Below are 17,404 nucleotides of genomic sequence, written 5' to 3' on the forward strand. Positions count from 1 at the left end.
GTTTGTAACAACAACAACAAAAAGCCCCTGTGGGATTTCAGAGGCAGATTTCAAAGTTCCACAGTGACATTTCCCTCCTGGAGAGGGGCTGCAGGAGGTCAGCTGAGGATAACCAAATAGTTATGCTCACCTTTGCCGGCAGACTAAGGGAGACACTTCTCACCTCCAAGACTCAGCTACTCTGCATTCCAGCCCCATCATGGCTTCACCATCCAAAGTATCCTGCTTTCCTTTGGGAAATAAGAAAATAAGGTAGCCCTGTAAATTCTAAGTGCATTCTTCCATCTGTTCATGAAGAGCTCTTCACAATCAGAGTCCCTTTGGGCAACTACAAAAACAGTGTCCTTTTGGTTATGCCTTTGCTGTGTGGCTTGTAATGTCTCTCTCTCTCTCTCTCTCTCTAATATTTTCTTATGTCTCTGAGGACTTGCAGTTTCTCTCCAGCTCCTCACCAGAGCTCAGTAATGATATTTTAATTATGTTATTATCTCCTCTAGTAAGCTCACCTTAAGGGCATGTGCCAGGTCTTAGGTTTCTTTCTTTTACTTTAGCTCATGGCACAGAGCTCAGGCTGCCTCTGGACCCAAGTGAGGAAGGTCAGGAAGCCCCTCAGAGTCAGGGAATATATTTTGTTTTCCTCCAACTGTCAGCATGAAGGTTTCAGTGAATATCACATTTCCTAGGGCCCGATCATTAGCGTCTAAGAGCCCTAAGCTCTGCAATTTTTGCCCATATTTGCAATGTGAGGCTGAGGGATCTAACTGAAAAGTGGTTCATAGAGCCAAGTACATTGTTGCAGTTGCAGTGCTGACTTCTGGTAGCCAGTCCCTAGTTTGGCATCTGCTGCCCCCCCACAACCTGCTTCCTCTCACTAGTTATCTGGTGTCTTCTCTGCCCATCATTCTCCAGGCTCCTTGCTAAGTGGGGACATAGATAGTTGGCACACAGGGTTTTAAGAATCTGAATTAGAGCATCATCACCTTCACCTCCCTGCCTTTGTCCTGCTTTTCCATGGACACTCCAGTCTTTCATGGCCATCCAACTGTGAAGGCAGAGAGGAAGGTTGTAGACATGGCTATGAGAACACAATTTTCTCAATCCAGTTTTACCATATGGACCAAAAGATGCAGGAGTTGAATGAGGGGTCTCTAGGATCCTTCCTGATCCTAATATTTTATAGCTGTTTTCTGGGTGTTCCTTTGGTATATCTGCATGTTCCAATCACATGTCACCAGGTACCTGGAGTGGTATAGTGCCGGATAGAGGGGTACAGTGCTGGATAAGTGGCAAGGTGCCCAGGCTCAGGTTAGCCCATTTGTAAGTGTTGATGAATAGCTTGGATGATGAACAAATGTCACCAAGAGCGGTATGTGTAATCCTTCACCCACATATAGGACCATAGTCACCCGAACTCCAAAGCCTTCCATCTGGAGTTCTGATGTTGTAACACCAGAACATCTTTCCTTTGGTCTTAGTAATGATAATATGCCAAATTTTCTCAGATACTGTAAAACCAAGTTTTCTGACAGTACTGGTTCTCCAAAAGGAACAACCTCAGTGGATTTTGTTTCTGGAAGATAAGATAATGAGGAATAGCAGCCAGATAGAATCTTCTCTAAGAATGGGAGTTTTTAAAAATTTCTTCTGCATTATTCAAGTAGAATAATAAATTAACATGGCTTTTTTTTACACATATTCAGGCTATTTAGATGGGGTGATATTCATAGTAACCATAAATAAACTCTTTCATAAGAGGAACTTGAATCACTCTACCCCTCGCATATAACTAGACCAATCTTAGAAAGTTTTGTAAAAATCCTTTTAATTTTGATGAAATAATTCAGCGAGAAAGAACTTGCATAATCCCAAATTCTGAAGCAAAGGCAGCATAAGTATTTGCCGAAGGCACAGCCCAGGATTCTTGAAACTTCCTTCCTGTCTTCCAATAAAAAAAAAAGGGAGGGGGGGATTTTACTACTGAGATTCTTTCCTGGTTCGTGGGCATTGAGATTTGTTAATGTTTATAGTACACTTGAGATCTGAGAGTAAACGTACTTCAGGAGCGTAAGCCACATGAGCAGTAAAAAAAAAAAAGGCTTTTTGTTACCTATTGAAATAAATGCAATATATTTGACAAAAAAAAAAACCCTGCCTATATTGCTAAGTATAAATTAGCACATAATTTTAGAAATTAATGAAATAAAACTCATCCATTAACAGTTTCTCATGGGTAGAGCTGATAGAGAGAAATGTGTATACATGACATCGTATTCGAATTTTATTATTTCAATAGAAATGAAAGGGAGAACAAGCCCCTTCTCTTCAGAGAAAAGACTGCAAGTATTCAGAACAGAGAGAACATATGTTTATTTAAGTATAAATATTGTAGATATTTTCTCATGGAAAAATAACCAAGTCCTTTGGGTCTAACTATCTAGACCTAGACAGGGATCCCACTATTTATCACACTATGTATTCAAGTACTGCACTATCTCAAGACACTTCATAATACAGCTACAAAAGCAAACTGTAAAGAATCATCAAACACCCTACAGATCCAACGAATGAAACATATATTTCTTCAGATATTTGTCTAAAAAGTACCAATAGAAAAATTTAGACTGAACTCCAGGGAATTTTAATCCACACACCACATTTTCATAGGCTTTTGCAAGGTAGAGTCAGAGGATTACATTTTCTGAGAACCGCTGTTTGAAAAGCTTGACCACTAATCAGTTAAGTGTGACATAGGCTTGAAATGAGATGTGGTAATAAATAATCAAGGGTAAAGGACAACTTAACACATGTTGATTGTGGGCCAGTGCTGTTGCCCTGAGGTTGTCAGAGTTGCAGTTTATTATTTATTTGACATTCGGCTCAGAGTGTTGCTTTGGATGTCAATCGCCGTGTAATGAACGTCCACTAAAACTTAGTGGCTTAAAACAGCATCATTTTATTTGTTCATGATTCTGTGGATCAGGAACTTTTTGGGCTGACTCCACTCCTTAGGGGAATCGCCTGGGATCTCTCATGAGATTGTGGACAGATAGGAGATGGGTCTATGGCTCCTAGAAGGTATGGCTAGAAGCCTGGGACCACCCCAACTCCCTTTCTTTCTCTGTGCAGCTCCCTTGAGCTTCTCTTCATGGTGGTTAGAGCCTAAGAGTGAGTGTTCTGAGTGTACAAAGGCCAAAGCTGAGAACTCTTAGGGGCTAAACTGAGAATTCCCAGAGCATCACTTCTGCTTCATTTCCTTGGTCAGCAAGTCAAGGCCAACCAAGGTCACGGTTGCATCTCTCTGGAGTGAGGCCATGCAGCATTGCAGAAGAGGAGGCATGGTATAGCACGAGTCATTAGGCTATCTGCTAAACCATTTCATGAAGGTGATCTCATGTTTGTCTTCTCAGCTGGAGCCCCTATGTCTCTCTTCCCAAGCACACCATACTCTGCGTGACAGCAGAGCTAACACACTATCTTAAGGCGACTCTCCACTTGACAAGTCCATGGTTACTCCACACCACCTGTAGGATGCAATTCAGACTGTTGGCTTGGTTTGCCATGCCCTTCCCACCCCGTCCCCCACCTACTCCTCCAGCCTCTCTGCTCAAAGGCTTATGCACCCCAGTTCTTCAGCTGCTTCTCAGGTAGCAGCACTCCATGTGGGACCGTGTGCTGGGAGGCCCTGCTTACCCCCAGAATCCTGCCCCCCAACACTGGCACATCCCCCATGTGCCTGGGGTCCTGCACTGATGGCCCTGCCCTCTCCCCAGGCCCACTGCTGGTGCACGCAGAGCAGACATCTGTCTCTTGCTCTGCCATCCAGCCCTTGACCTTAGCAGGTAGGCCCCTCTGCAAGTGCTTGGTACCATTTACTGATGTCGGCATCCCAGCGCAATGCCAGAGCTGCAGAGTGCCTGCGGGAGAGTCCAGAGAACCCCAAAGAGGAAGAAGGTAGGTGTGATGAGGAGAACGGTGAGCTGTGTGACCCAGCCCAAGCGGCAGGTGCAGTATTACCAAAGTGCAGGTGAAGAATGCGTTGGATAAACCCAAGACAAGAAACAAGCATAGTCAGTAGAACAGAAAATTCGATTAGATATGGGGAAGAGCAAGGCGTGTCCTATTTAAGAAAGCATGAAACAGTGAGCAGAGGGCCTTACCTCAGACCAGCCCCGTGGCCTCTACAGAGATGTGCAAGAGGCACCCCTCCAGGGCACCCTGGACCTGAAATGTTTTGAGAAGCCAGGACACCCTGATCCAAGTGGTGTGTGGCTCTCAGCAAGTGACCACCACCCTGAGAGGGCAGAGGAGAAGCTGAGCAGAGAGAAGGGAAGAGCCTGCTTCTGGGAAAATGTGTGGGGCCATCACACCTAAAAGGGAGATGTCACTTGTGTCGCTTGCGGGAGTACCTCCATCCCCAAGCTCAACTGACTGAATCACATGAATGTGACCCTGATGGTGATGTGCTTGGCTCTGGTGACAAAGTACAGGGGACGTGGTGTGACTGGGGAGAGGTGGGGTGACCACTAAGCCTGATCAAAGGAGATCCACCTTGAAAGAACTCATAGTCCTCTTCTGGCTGAACAACTATAAAGGACATAACCATCATGTGAAAATATTTTTTCTGTATACCAGATGCTGCTCTGGTCAACTTATACCCATTAACTCACCTGAGGTAGGTCCTCTGTTGTCCTCATTTCACAGATGAGGACACAGGTAAAAGGCTTGTTCAAGGTCACAGAGCTCCTAAATGGCAGAGCTGGCATGTGATCGATCACAGGCAGTTTGGTGTCGTAGTCTCTATTCTTAACCATTCTACTCGGCCAAGCCTGAATTTGCCAATATACTGTAGCTACTGTCTCGTTTTTTAAAAAAATGTTACTTGACATTGTTATTAATTCTGAGAAGTGAGTTTTGAGAATTCCTTCCCTCTTTATATCTCAGTTATTGTTTTCGGCACATTTAAAATTGGCAAATTCTATCGTATGTAGATGCACACGTGTACGTACATGTATACTGACAGCTGTAGCTTCCAAAAAGCTGTGAGAGGAACGTTAATTTAATTAAAAATGAGTGAGAAATGCAGCCAGATTAACATTCTTTAGTAATCACTTTGAAGTCTCAACTTCAGCTTTATGGGATTGTTCTGGAAATGAGAAGAATGATATATTGTTATACTAGGAGATAGATTTAATTTTTTTTTTTAGTATATCCCTGATGTGACTTTATAATCTGCTTTTTAGTAAGTTCTCATATCTATGAATCACTAATAAGGTTCACATTAAGTTTTTGATCTTTTTAGGTCTATGATTTATTATTATTATTTGACAAGTTCCAGAAGCACAGATTCTGAAAAGTTCAGAGAGATATTTATTTAAGAAAACATTACTTTTGTCAATATTTTCCAAAGATTAATTTTTTAAATCCCAAGGAATCTGTACTTTGTCATTTTTTGTTGGTTTGCAAAATAAAATAAGAAACACAATAGCTGCTTCCTATTTGAGCAAATGGCCAATTTTCAGAGGTTGAGCAATTCATTGAATATAAATAATAGCCTTGAAATATATATAAATAGGAAACTCATAATAACTACCTAGGGCATACAACATTATCTCAGAGGCAGATACAAAGTGCCTACGTTTCTGTACGCTTCTGTTTTAACCTGATCCCTCCTTCATGGACCCCTGGCTTCCAGCCAGTACTTTTAGAGGACTTATGGATTCGGCAACAGAGGAAGGGAAGAAGCTGTGAATAGAACAGAGGATTTTTTTTTTTTTTTCTTGGAGTGGACTTCCCAGCAAATCCAAGGGTGACCAGCTTTGGAGCACTACTTCCTCCCTGATCTCAAAATACCTTCCATTATGCTGCCAGAATGTTCTCACTTCACTTTAGTATCTAAAATTCTGCCAACTAGAAGTATAAGGAACACACATCCTCTTAGAAATTCCAGTCCTGATGAGATTTCGTTCCCATGTTACTCAGTAACTTAGAGAAGATGGGAGTCTTCATGAGACGGAAGGCTGGAGTTTATTCAGTCCACAAATATGAATCAATCAAGCACATAATTGGTTATTGATCAGTGACTCATCTAGATATTAGGGGTATAGGGGAGAAGAGGGGGCCAAGATCCTGGCCTGCATGAAGCCTACTTTCTTTTGGAGGAGAAAGGCTATGAAAAAAGGTAAACAGTCCATAAATGAGATAATTTAGATGATGACAGTGCAATTAAGTTACAGTGAGGACAGTAAAGATACTTTCAACTTTCTGGAATGTGGCCTGCTCTTAGATTGCTAAATGCTTTGTTTTTATGGACAATGAGAGAGAGGAAAAATATCTGATATTTTTCTGATATTCACTGTCACAAAACCATGGTTTTATAAAAATGAGATGATGTAGAAAATGCATATTCTGCTTTTTCCTGGTCCCAAATAATGTCTAATTCTCATCCTGCATTCTTCTTGGGACCATGGCTCCTTTTCCATCACTGTGTTCCTTTGTTGATACATGCCTGGGATGCAGTAGGTGGTCAATAAATATTTTTCTCTCGATAGATAGATAGATGATAGATATAGAAATAGAAATAGATATAGATCTATATAGATATTCCATATATGTGGAATTTGACTCAGGATTCCTGTTAGTAATGAGGAGCTACACCTTTTCTTAAAAGAAAAAACAAAATCTTAACTTTGTACTGCCTATTGCTACAATTTCAGCAGGTAAGCACACGAGAAGAAGGAAACTAAAAGTCGGCTTGCCTAATTAATTCCCACTCATGCAGCTCTAGCCCCAGAGCTTTCACTTCCTGCCTTCTTAGTAACTTCCACATAGGCAACATCTGAAGGGACGTGCTTTTTTATGCCTGAGAATGCACCTGGTACCCTACATATTTCCCTGGGAAGAGAATGGCTCTCCTTAGTTCTTAAATAGGGCCATTTCTTGCCCCTTTTTCTTAAATCTTTTTTTTTAATTTATTTTTTATTGGTGTTCAATTTACTAACATACAGAATAACCCCCAGTGCCCGTCACCCATTCACTCCCACCCCCCGCCCTCCTCCCCTTCTACCACCCCTAGTTCGTTTCCCAGAGTTAGCAGTCTTTACGTTCTGTCTCCCTTTCTGATATTTCCCACACATTTCTTCTCCCTTCCCTTATATTCCCTTTCACTATTATTTATATTCCCCAAATGAATGAGAACATATAATGTTTGTCCTTCTCCGACTGACTTACTTCACTCAGCATAATACCCTCCAGTTCCATCCACGTTGAAGCAAATGGTGGGTATTTGTCTAATGCAATCCCTATCAAAATACCATGGACTTTCTTCAGAGAGTTAGAACAAATTATTTTAAGATTTGTGTGGAATCAGAAAAGACCCCGAATAGCCAGGGGAATTTTAAAAAAGAAAACCATATCTGGGGGCATCACAATGCCAGATTTCAGGTTGTACTACAAAGCTGTGGTCATCAAGACAGTGTGGTACTGGCACAAAAACAGACACATAGATCAATGGAACAGAATAGAGAATCCAGAAGTGGACCCTGAACTTTATGGGCAACTAATATTCGATAAAGGAGGAAAGACTATCCATTGGAAGAAAGACAGTCCCTTTTTCTTAAATCTTAAGGATAAAAACCATCTCTTAGAATCTTCCCCAAGTCTGATAACACTGAAGGCCTCTTGACTCCCACTATTTAACTCTGACTCTAAAGCAACCTTCACAAATACCAGTAATCTCCCATGCCAACTGGGAAAAAATAGCCTTAACCTAAAAATCTTAACTTCTCTTTCTGTATCAAGGTGACCGACCATATCTTCACAAATGAAAGGGAGTGATTCTGTAGATGACACCATTCTAGCCAGGAGGACTGTTATGCTCCCAGGGGCTCCATGGAGTCAGTCCACCAGCTTCCAAAGCAATTTCCCAGACCTTCATACTACACCCTTGGTGCTTATTTGCTGAAGCATCAGCCTAACTTCTTTACCCCGTATCTTTTATCTCAGTTTTCTGGTTGTATTTTATCTAAGTCATCTTTACCTTAGTTGAGCTAAAGCTGTGGTTTTGCAAATTAAATCAGTTGTGGGTTTCTGCATATATCTACTCCATGTGTTTACTAAGCCTTTTCTAAAAAAAAAAATTAGCATTCTATGTCTGTTTTCATCTTTTTAGTTGTGTGAAGGAAGATTTGTTTTGCTTAAGGTTTTTTAAAAAAAAAATCAAAACTATTTAGAAGAACACATTTTAAGAAACCAAAAATGCTTTTTAGACCTATAATTTTAGCCATAGTTGAATTCCCTTAAAGTTTTGATGTTTGATTGTAATGAAGAGATCATGGGACTTTTGAGGCTGGACTCCATGCTTTAAGCAGAGAAGCTGTTCCATGTGTTTCAACATGGAAGAGATTTTGAAAGGCATCTCTTATAGCTGCCATGGAATATGCAAAGGTGGGGAGGTGGTATTAAGTAGGAATCTATTATAATAATTTAGTGAAAATAACGTTTTCAAGCTAAAATACTGAAGAGTAGGGATCAAGTAGAAAATAAATAACCAGATAAAATTCACAGGACGTATTGCATAGCTGTGTGGAAAGGTTGAAAGTGAAGGAATACTCACCGTTGAGTCCAATATGTGTAGCTTGGGGACTCAAGATATGGTAATTGCCTTGATCAAGACAGAGGAGAGATGAGAGGCAGAGGCATTGGGGGCAGAGGCATTGGGGGAAAGGTAGCGTTCCTATTTATTCTGACTGTGTGTGACACCACTTGGAGAAGGCCAATATGTAGCCGAGAACAATAGGACTGAGGGACGTGCAGATGGACTTCAAGAAAAATGTAGCTCTTGAAGTTACCACTAAGTAGAAGATCATTGAAGCCATCGGAAGACAAAAAAAGTCAAGTCCAAACCTGGATGTTTTTTCCATAGTATTTAGGCAAAGCAAACCAAACCAACACAGTAGACCAGGAGTGACCAAAGGGATGGAGGGGACGATGGGAGGGAAGGGAGGGAGCTGCCAGTGCCACGTGTGATATGGAGGAGGAAGACCAAGAGCGAGTCGGTGGGTCTGGAGGCTGGCATCGCCACCACCTTTGAGACAGCAGGATTGGCAGTGTGATGGGTGGCAGAAGCCAAATGGCACAGGGTGGGGAAGCCAAGGGAAGTTGAGGAAATGAAAATGGTCTGCAAAACCATTTTGTTGACAGAGGAAAGAGGCAGAGCCACATCTGCAGAAGAAGCAATGTCAGAAGTTGTCAGGCGATGGGAAGTGTGAGAGTGTTTGCAGATGGGCGGGGGACAGAGGCTGAAATCACAAGAAGGACAAGGGGTGCAGGGAGGGAGTAATTGCAGAGATGTGGCTGGTAGTGGGCGGGGGGGGGGGCAGGATCATACATGGGACACTATGGGGAGAAGAGGTGGAAGTAGAGATAGCTTGAACCAGAGGGAAGGAAGCTCGAGCAAATTTGCGCCTTGTGGCTCCCATTTTCTCACCAAAATGGACTGTCCCATATGCCCAGGGCAGAGAAGACACAACCTGTCAGCTACAGGTTGTGTGAACAGATCCTCAGTGTCCAAGAGGAGATTCAAACGTAAGGAGAACAAGCGTAGGATAACCTATTTAGGAAACAGGAAGGGAAGCAGCCCAGGGATGAGATAAAAAATAAAGTTAAGATTGTTATCAAATTCGATAATAAATCAAATGCTTTATAATCCTAAATAAGATCTTATTTGTTGCTCTGTGTGTGTGTGTGTGTGTGTGTGTGTGTGCTAATGATTTCTGGTTTATTATAAGGAATACAAGCCAAGAAAAGCCAAATGGGAGAGATGCACAGGGCAGGGTATCAGTGGGGGGGAGATGCAGGGCTTCCATGTATTTGTTGCTGTTTTATAGTAAAAATACACAGAGCACAAATTTACCTTTTTTTTTTTTTTTTAAAGCATACGGCGCAGTGGCGTTAGTTAGATTCATCACTGCTGTGATCAATTTCCAGAGCTTTCTCATCATCCCAAATAGAAACTCAGGACCCACTAGGCAATAACTCCCTATGACCAGCTCCCCGAAACTTCTAGAAACCGCCCTTCCACCTTCTGTCTCTGCGGATTTGCCTGTTCTAGGTCTCTCCTATTTGTTGCTTTTAAAGCATGTTGCACAAAGTAAGAAAAAAAGGGAATAACAAGAAGGTAATCATTCTTACTAGAATGTTCTGTAGATGAAGAGATCGTTCTTAAACCCTCCCCTATTTTCTTAATCCACACTGCGGTATCCACTTCTAAAACATAACAACCCTGTTATAAACTCGGTATGACGCATTACCCTTGAAGTAATTCAAATTCACTTTGAGCACCCTTAAATTCACCTTCAGTGTCTGTTCGCGGTATCCATATACACCACAACGGGTGTCTTTTCCCCTCACCCAAATGATAGCACAGAATTGCAGTTTGGTAAATATTTTTCCGTGTGGCAGTCTGTTTCCGAGGATTGCTTTCTTCAGCTGAATCTGTGTTGTCTGAAATAGAAGCTCCTAAAAATAGCCTGTATGTGCATCACTTAGAAAGATGAGAGATTCTACTACTAAGATATGCAAACAGATAACCCCTCGGCTTTAATGTCAGCTACAGGTTGTGTGAACAGATCCTCAGTGTCCAAGAGGAGATTCAAATGAGTAGTTCTGGCATGAGACTCCTTTATTTTTCATGGAAATCCTGTTTGATTCCCAATGAAAGTTAATTTGGATGGGAAGACCTATTGGAAGAAATGTCTGATACTATAATCATCTTCCAAACACAACTTCTATTTTCATTTTCTGTGACCAACCCCAGAAAGAGAGGACAAAATTCCTGCAGTGGAGGTGAGTGACATGTACCCAGTAGGTGGGGCCTTGCCAGATGCCTTCTAAATTGGGGATTCAGAATATGAGAGACTCCTAACTCTGGGAAACAGACTAGGGGTGGTGGAAGGGGAGGTGGGGGTGACTGGGTGACGGGCACTGAGGGGGGCACTTGATGGAATGAGCACTGGGTGTAATTCTATATATTGGCAAATTGAACACCAATAAAAAATAAATTCATAAATAAAAAAAATTTTAAAAATAAATTGGGGATTCACATGGAAAGGTCAACAGCCGGGAGGAGGGCACGCCTGGGTGGCTCAGTCAGTCAAGGGTGTGACTCTGGGTCTCAGTTCAGGTCTTAACCTCGAGATCGTGAGTTCAAAACCTTTCCCACTTAAAAAAATAAATAAAAAATAAACTTGCATTGGGCTTTACGCTGGGCATGGAGACCACTAAAAAAAAAAAGAAGAAGAAGAGATATCAACAGCCATTGCACTTCCCAAGCCCCAAAGCTAGCTACTCCCCTCTAAACATTGCTGACCCTGCTATCAAAAAGGGGAACTGTGTTCATATTGTTTCCCTTCCCCCGACCTTACCTCCCCTCATCCCATTCCCATGCATCTTTGCTTCTCAGCTTTGAGCCCCGTCTGTCTCCTAAAGCCACTAATCTGGAGTTTCCTCTCATCAGAAACACTTGCCTCAGAAATCTGTGTGGACGTGAGCACAGACTGTTCTTTGTTGCTTTATGTGGGTCAGTCATGTATCCCAGGGAATCTATAATCATCTTGCAGGTGTGTGTTTTCATCTGTAAAATCATAAAATGTTACTATTTTACAGATGAGGACATTAAGCCCAGAAAGGTGAAGTAACTAGGCTAAGGTCACACAGCCGAATTCAACAGATAGATGGTAGATTAGCACATTTAAGAGGATGGAGGGAGAAATGTGTGTTTCTTCCCCAAAATTACTTGAATGGGCTCTGCCAGAGTTTCTCTCTGTAGCTTTTTTTTTTCTGTTTCTATTGCTAATTGGCACCTTCGTGTTCCAGAGATCTTTCTCCGCACAAGGTACAATTCCATACTATTAGTTATAGTTTGGTTTTTAAAATTATAATCCCATTTCCTGCCTTCCAGAAGTCATCTTGATTGAAGTTTTAGGTGTTTGGAAGCTAGTGATGCATTTACAGATTTTACATTTTAGAGAGCAATTTGCAAACAGCTACTATAATTGAAGATGTGTCTATACCCAGTAGTTCTCCTACTTTGCACACATTCTATAGAAATTCTCAGACATGTGCCAAAGGGAACACCTACAAGAATGGTTGTAACAGTACTTGTTTATTACAGCAAACAAACAAACCAGCAAAAACAAAATGAAACAAAACCCATCAAACATCAACCGAAGAACAGATATAAGATTGTCATATCTGTATTTCACGGTATACTAGAGAGCAGTACTTCTCAAAGTGTGATCCTGGGGACCCGGGAGATCCTCAAGACTTTTTCAGGGAATTCTCATCTCAAAACTGACTTTACAGAACTACTAAGGCATTTTCACCTTTTCATTCTGTCCAGTGGGAATTTTCCAGAGGCTGCATGTTAGAATAGAAACAGACTGGGTGCAGAAGTAGATATGAAAAGCCTGCTGTCTTCCATGAACTGAGATATTAAAAAGATTTGCAAAAACATAAAAGAGTACCACATTTCTCATTTGCTTGCCTTAAAAATACTATTTATCATAAATCATGCTTACGCTAGGATATCATGTATAATGGATTTTTATTGTTACTTTTAGTTAGAAAATAGCAGTTTTTGCATTTTCTCAGTGTTATTTTCTGATACAGCAAAGAGATTTAATCCATGTAAACCAAAGGTCTTCATCATCCTCAATAATTTTCAAGAAAGTGAAGGAATCCTAAGATCCAGAAGTTTGAGAACCACTGCTATAAAGTCAGGAAAGTGAATAAATTGAGACTGTATGTATCAACAAGAATGAGTCTGGCAAACACAATAAATGGAGTTGCAGAAGCATATAAATAGAATTTTAAAGCCAGAAAAACATGCTACATATAGAGTAGATATATACTACATGTATCAAAATATGGTGGAAATAATAAACTCTACAGTCTGTACAGTAATTCTTTTGATAAAAAGAATGAAAATGAAAGAGAATGCAGTCAGTGGGAAGACATTGGAAACTTGAAACACATTGGTTAGGTTTTCCTTTTTGGTTGGATTATAGGTGTAAGGTGTTCCTTAAGTTATTTTTTTTTTATGTTTTTGTATGCCTGGAATGTTTTGTAATAAGATTTAAAAACTAATAACCAAGGATGCCTGGATGGCTCAGCGGTTTAGTGCCTGCCTTTGGCCTAGGGCATGATCCTGGAGTCCTGGGATCAAGTCCCACATCGGGGTCCCTGCATGGAGCCTGCTTCTCCCTCTGCCTATGTCTCTGCCTCTCTCTCTCATGAATAAATAAATAAATAAAGTCTTTAAAAAAAAGAGAGAAGAAAAAAACCCTAATAACTGGGGTCACCTGGGTAGCTCAGTCAGTTAAGCATCTGCCTTCTGCTCAAGTCATGATACCAGGGTCCTGGGATCAAGCCCCATGTCGAGCTCCCTGCTCCGCAAGGAGTCTGCTTCTCTCTCTTCCTCTGCCTCTCCCCACCCCCACTCCCTGCTCAGGCTCTGTCTCAAATAAATAAATACAATCTTAAAAAAAAAAAACTAACTAAAAGTCATATACAAGTCAGTAATAAAAAGCAAAAGCCCAACTAAAAAATAGGCAATGGACTTGAACAGACATTTCTCCAAAGATATTATACTAATGGCTGAGAAGCATGTAAGAAGATGTTCAACATCACTAACCATTAGAAAAATGCAAATATCACAGCGAGATATTACCTCACACCTACTGGATGGCTACTCTCAGAAACCCCAGATAGCAAGTTTTAGTGAGGATGCAGAGAAATGTGTGCACTGTTATTGAGAATGTAAAATGGTACGCCTGTGTTGGAAAACAATATGGCAGTTACTCAAAAAATTAAAAATAGAATCGTAGTATGATTCAACAGTCCCATTTGTGGGCATACAGTCAAAGGGACATTGAGCACCTCTTCATAGCAGCATTATTCACAATAGCCAATGTGTGGAAACAATCCAAGAAAACATTGCTGGATGAATGGATAGACAAAATGTGGTATATACATACAGTGGAGTATTATTCAGTCTTAAAAAGGAAGAAAATTCTGACACATTCTATAACATGGATAAACCTTGAGGATATGATCTAAATAAGCAAGTTACAAGACAGACAAACGCTGAGTGATTCCACTTACATGAGGTATCAAATGTAAGTCAGAACTGTAGAAACAGAAAATAGAATGGTAGTTCCATGGGCTGGGGCTGGGGGCAACGTTGCCAAAATGGGCAGTTGTTGATTAATGGGTACAGAGTTTCAGTTCTGCATGGTGAAAAGTTCTGGAGACCTATTGTACAACAATGTGAATATACTTAACACCCCTGAACTGTATACACTTAAAAGTGGTTAAGATGGTACCTTTTATGTTATATTTTTTGGCCACAATAAATAAATTAATGGTTATAACAAGATTTTGTCTGACCTAGGGATTTTTGGGTTACTTGCTGTCACTCCAGTTATTGTTAAAAAATAGTAAATTAACTAAATCTGAATTATCTAATTGTATTTCTTTCTCAGACTCCCTGCTTCTAGTCTTTTACGTTGGTTCATAGTGAGCATTTTGCCTTTCTGGAATACTGTCTATTTCCTCTTAACTATCTAAATCCTACCTGAAGGTAATTCTGATGGATCCCACTGGAGGATGCCCAACTAAACTCTGCGTTCTCCTTGATAGAATCAGGAACCATCCTAAATCATTTGGATCCCTACTACCTGGAAGACTCAGTACACTTATTTTGCATACAACCTATTGTCCATTACTCGTCTCATCTATGTATTGTTTCTTAATTTTTCAGAGGTATTTGATCACCCTAACTAGAATTTTGTTGCATAGGTTTGTCACTGAGCTTTGCCTATAGCTAGCACACAATAAGATTGGTGAATAAATGATCAGATGAATGGATGGATCTATCAGTGGGATTTTAAAGATGTAGCTGAACTGAATGTGGTAAAAATTAAGTATAATATTTTCTCAGAATTACTAAGGTTCTGGTTTCCCTATGCTTTACTCATATTCCTTGCACCAAACACCACATTTCCTCTCAACAGCCCCATCTTGCTTTATCCAAAGAGCCACTTCCACCCCAAGCCTGGATGGAGAGTCCATAAGGTTGGCTTTACTCTGCTCTCCTGCTCCCTGTGCCACCACACTTTTATGGCTCTCTTTGTTTTAAGTGGCTTACTATTAATTGGCACATGAAAACAGACACCAGGTAGCAAAAATGATAAATACCAGGGCTTATACAACATCGAAAGAATCATGCCTTGTTTTGATATCTAACGTCTCTGATCTCAATTCCTTACTATTCTACATACAAGCTGTGACAGTTTAAGTCTTTTTAAAATTGGGGTAAATATACATAGCACAAAATTTACCATCTTAACCCCTTTAAAGTGTGCGATTCAGTGGTATTAAGTAAGTTTACATTGTTGTACGGTCCACAGCCACCTTCCATCTACAGAATTTTTCAATTTCCCAACCAGAAACTCTGTCCCCGCTAAACACTAGCTCCCATTCCCTGCCCCTCCCCAGCCTTGAGTAACCTCTACTTTACTTTCTGTCTCTATGAATTTGACTATTCTATATACCTCACATAAGTGGAATCATAATATTTGTCCTTTTGTGTCTGGCTTATTTCACTTACGATAATATCCTGAAGGTTCAACCATGTTGTAGCATGTATTAGAATTTTGTTCCTTTTGGGGACTGAATAATATTCTACTTTAAGCCTTTTGGACTTCAGTTGCCTCCTCTGTAGGATGGGATCAGTGGCCTGTTCCTCAAAGTTTGCTGTGATGATTTAACAAGACCATGAACAATGGTGGACTGTGCCCAGCACAGGGCTTTGACTTAACATACTGATTTAGTTTCCTTCTTTCCCTTTCTACTTTATAAATTTCATAAGGACCAGATGCAAAAAAATATGTGTTTCTCATTTCCCTAATTCCTTATGTCACACGGTAGTGAGTGCACAGAAATGATTAGGTGTAACTGAGTCGAGGAATCCCCAGATTTGGTAAATTAGAGATCCTCTGCCAGGGTCCCAGCATTATAAAAGTGATTGTCTGTTTCACACTTTTTCTGCTCCTGCTCCTCACCCCTACCTATAAATCAATATCATAGAGATAATAATAGCAGACCTCCATCACTCAGGAAGACAAAGTTGTAATACACCATAGGATTCAGATCTTTAATAGCTTAGGTAATAACGAATGTTTCAATGGTTATCTCATAAATTCAGACAGTTAGGACAGGCTGAGAAAATCAAGCCAAAGACCCAGTTTTCAGTTATCTTAATTTGTGATCATCTTTTGGCCTAAGTCAATTAGAGTTAATCACTATGGACTTAATTATAGTCTCACTTCTTGCTGTTAACAGTATGTTCTGTGGTCTTTCCATTAGAATGGCAAATGGATACTTATGTTGCCAGGGTAGCTGGGTCACTAAAAAGGCAAATCTGATGAAGAACCTTGAGTGATGTTGATTATGGTAGAAATAGAAAGACTTCCAGGAACTTTCCAGAATGGATGCTGAGTGGCAGGAATTAAACTAAAAACCGACTCTGTGACAATCAGATTGATTTTCCTCATTGGTAAAATTACTGTGAAAGAATTTAGTTTACATTCTCTCTTGATTTTTAAAACTCTATTTTCCCCAAACCTCTCTTTTTAGAGCTCCCCCAAAATATTAATTTAACACATAAACTTTTTGCTTTAAGAATTTCTTTTTGCTTCAGTATGAATGAATTACTCCACCCTGAGTATGCTCAGAGAGAAAAGTCAAGTTTTTTGAAATTATTTTTCAATTAAATGAATCTTGCCTATCTAGGTTGAGACAGCAGTGAGCATGTAAATGTATGTAGAAAACAATGTCACATCTCTTTTATTTTTTCTTAGGAAAAATTAGATTGGTAAAGTATGTGAATATTTTATTAGGCACCTAAAGTAATATAGCTTTCCAGTTTGTTGAAAGTAAATGTGTCTTCTTTGATAAAAAACTAGGCTTCTGAATCTTTTAGAAATAATATATTACATATCTCAGGAAGTCCAACCCTTTAACTGAGTGGAAAATAAAGGAATGCTTTATTTGTGCTATAAGCATATCTCAGAGCCATTATGGGTTTGGTTCCAGACCACCTGTAAATGTCACAATAAAGCAAACATCACAATAAGGGAAGTCAAATGAAGTTTTTGGTTTCCAAATGCATATAAAAGTTATGTTTACACTATAGATGGTCTATTAAGTGTGCAATGGTATTATGTCTAAAAAACAATATACATACTTAATATTAATTTTAAAATATTATTTTAAAATGCTAACCATCATGTGAGCCGTCACTGAGTTGTAACCTTTGCTTGTAGAGGGTCTTGCATTACTGCTA

General features: G+C 40.2%; 1 protein-coding gene and 1 long non-coding RNA gene across 8 annotated transcripts in view; one reads left to right on the forward strand and one right to left on the reverse strand.

Moving 5' to 3' along the window:
• The window catches only part of PRKCQ (protein kinase C theta), a 174,201-nt gene that overhangs the window by 8,391 nt on the left and 148,406 nt on the right, over positions 1 to 17,404 (forward strand). Inside the window, exon 1 of one of the 2 annotated variants that reach the window (XM_077897292.1) lies at positions 10,625 to 10,842. The exons of the other annotated variant lie outside the window; for it this stretch is intronic. The gene's annotated coding sequence lies outside the window, so the exon portion shown is untranslated. Of the gene's footprint in view, positions 1 to 10,624; positions 10,843 to 17,404 lie in introns of those variants that run through there. 2 annotated transcript variants of the gene reach the window in all.
• LOC144313882 (uncharacterized) overlaps positions 2,936 to 17,404 on the reverse strand; it is a 62,399-nt gene continuing 47,930 nt past the window's right edge. For 3 of the 6 annotated variants that reach the window (XR_013379525.1, XR_013379522.1, XR_013379524.1), the window contains 4 exons: positions 11,523 to 11,629; positions 11,248 to 11,276; positions 4,668 to 5,143; positions 2,936 to 3,521 (listed from right to left, as the gene is read on the reverse strand). This is a non-coding gene — a long non-coding RNA (uncharacterized LOC144313882). The remainder of the gene's footprint in view (positions 3,522 to 4,667; positions 5,144 to 11,247; positions 11,277 to 11,522; positions 11,630 to 17,404) is intronic. The other 3 variants (XR_013379526.1, XR_013379527.1, XR_013379523.1) reach the window with 2 other exon arrangements.

The sequence above is a fragment of the Canis aureus genome, chromosome 5 (genome assembly GCF_053574225.1).
Source record: "Canis aureus isolate CA01 chromosome 5, VMU_Caureus_v.1.0, whole genome shotgun sequence".
NCBI classification, from domain to species: domain Eukaryota; kingdom Metazoa; phylum Chordata; class Mammalia; order Carnivora; family Canidae; genus Canis; species Canis aureus.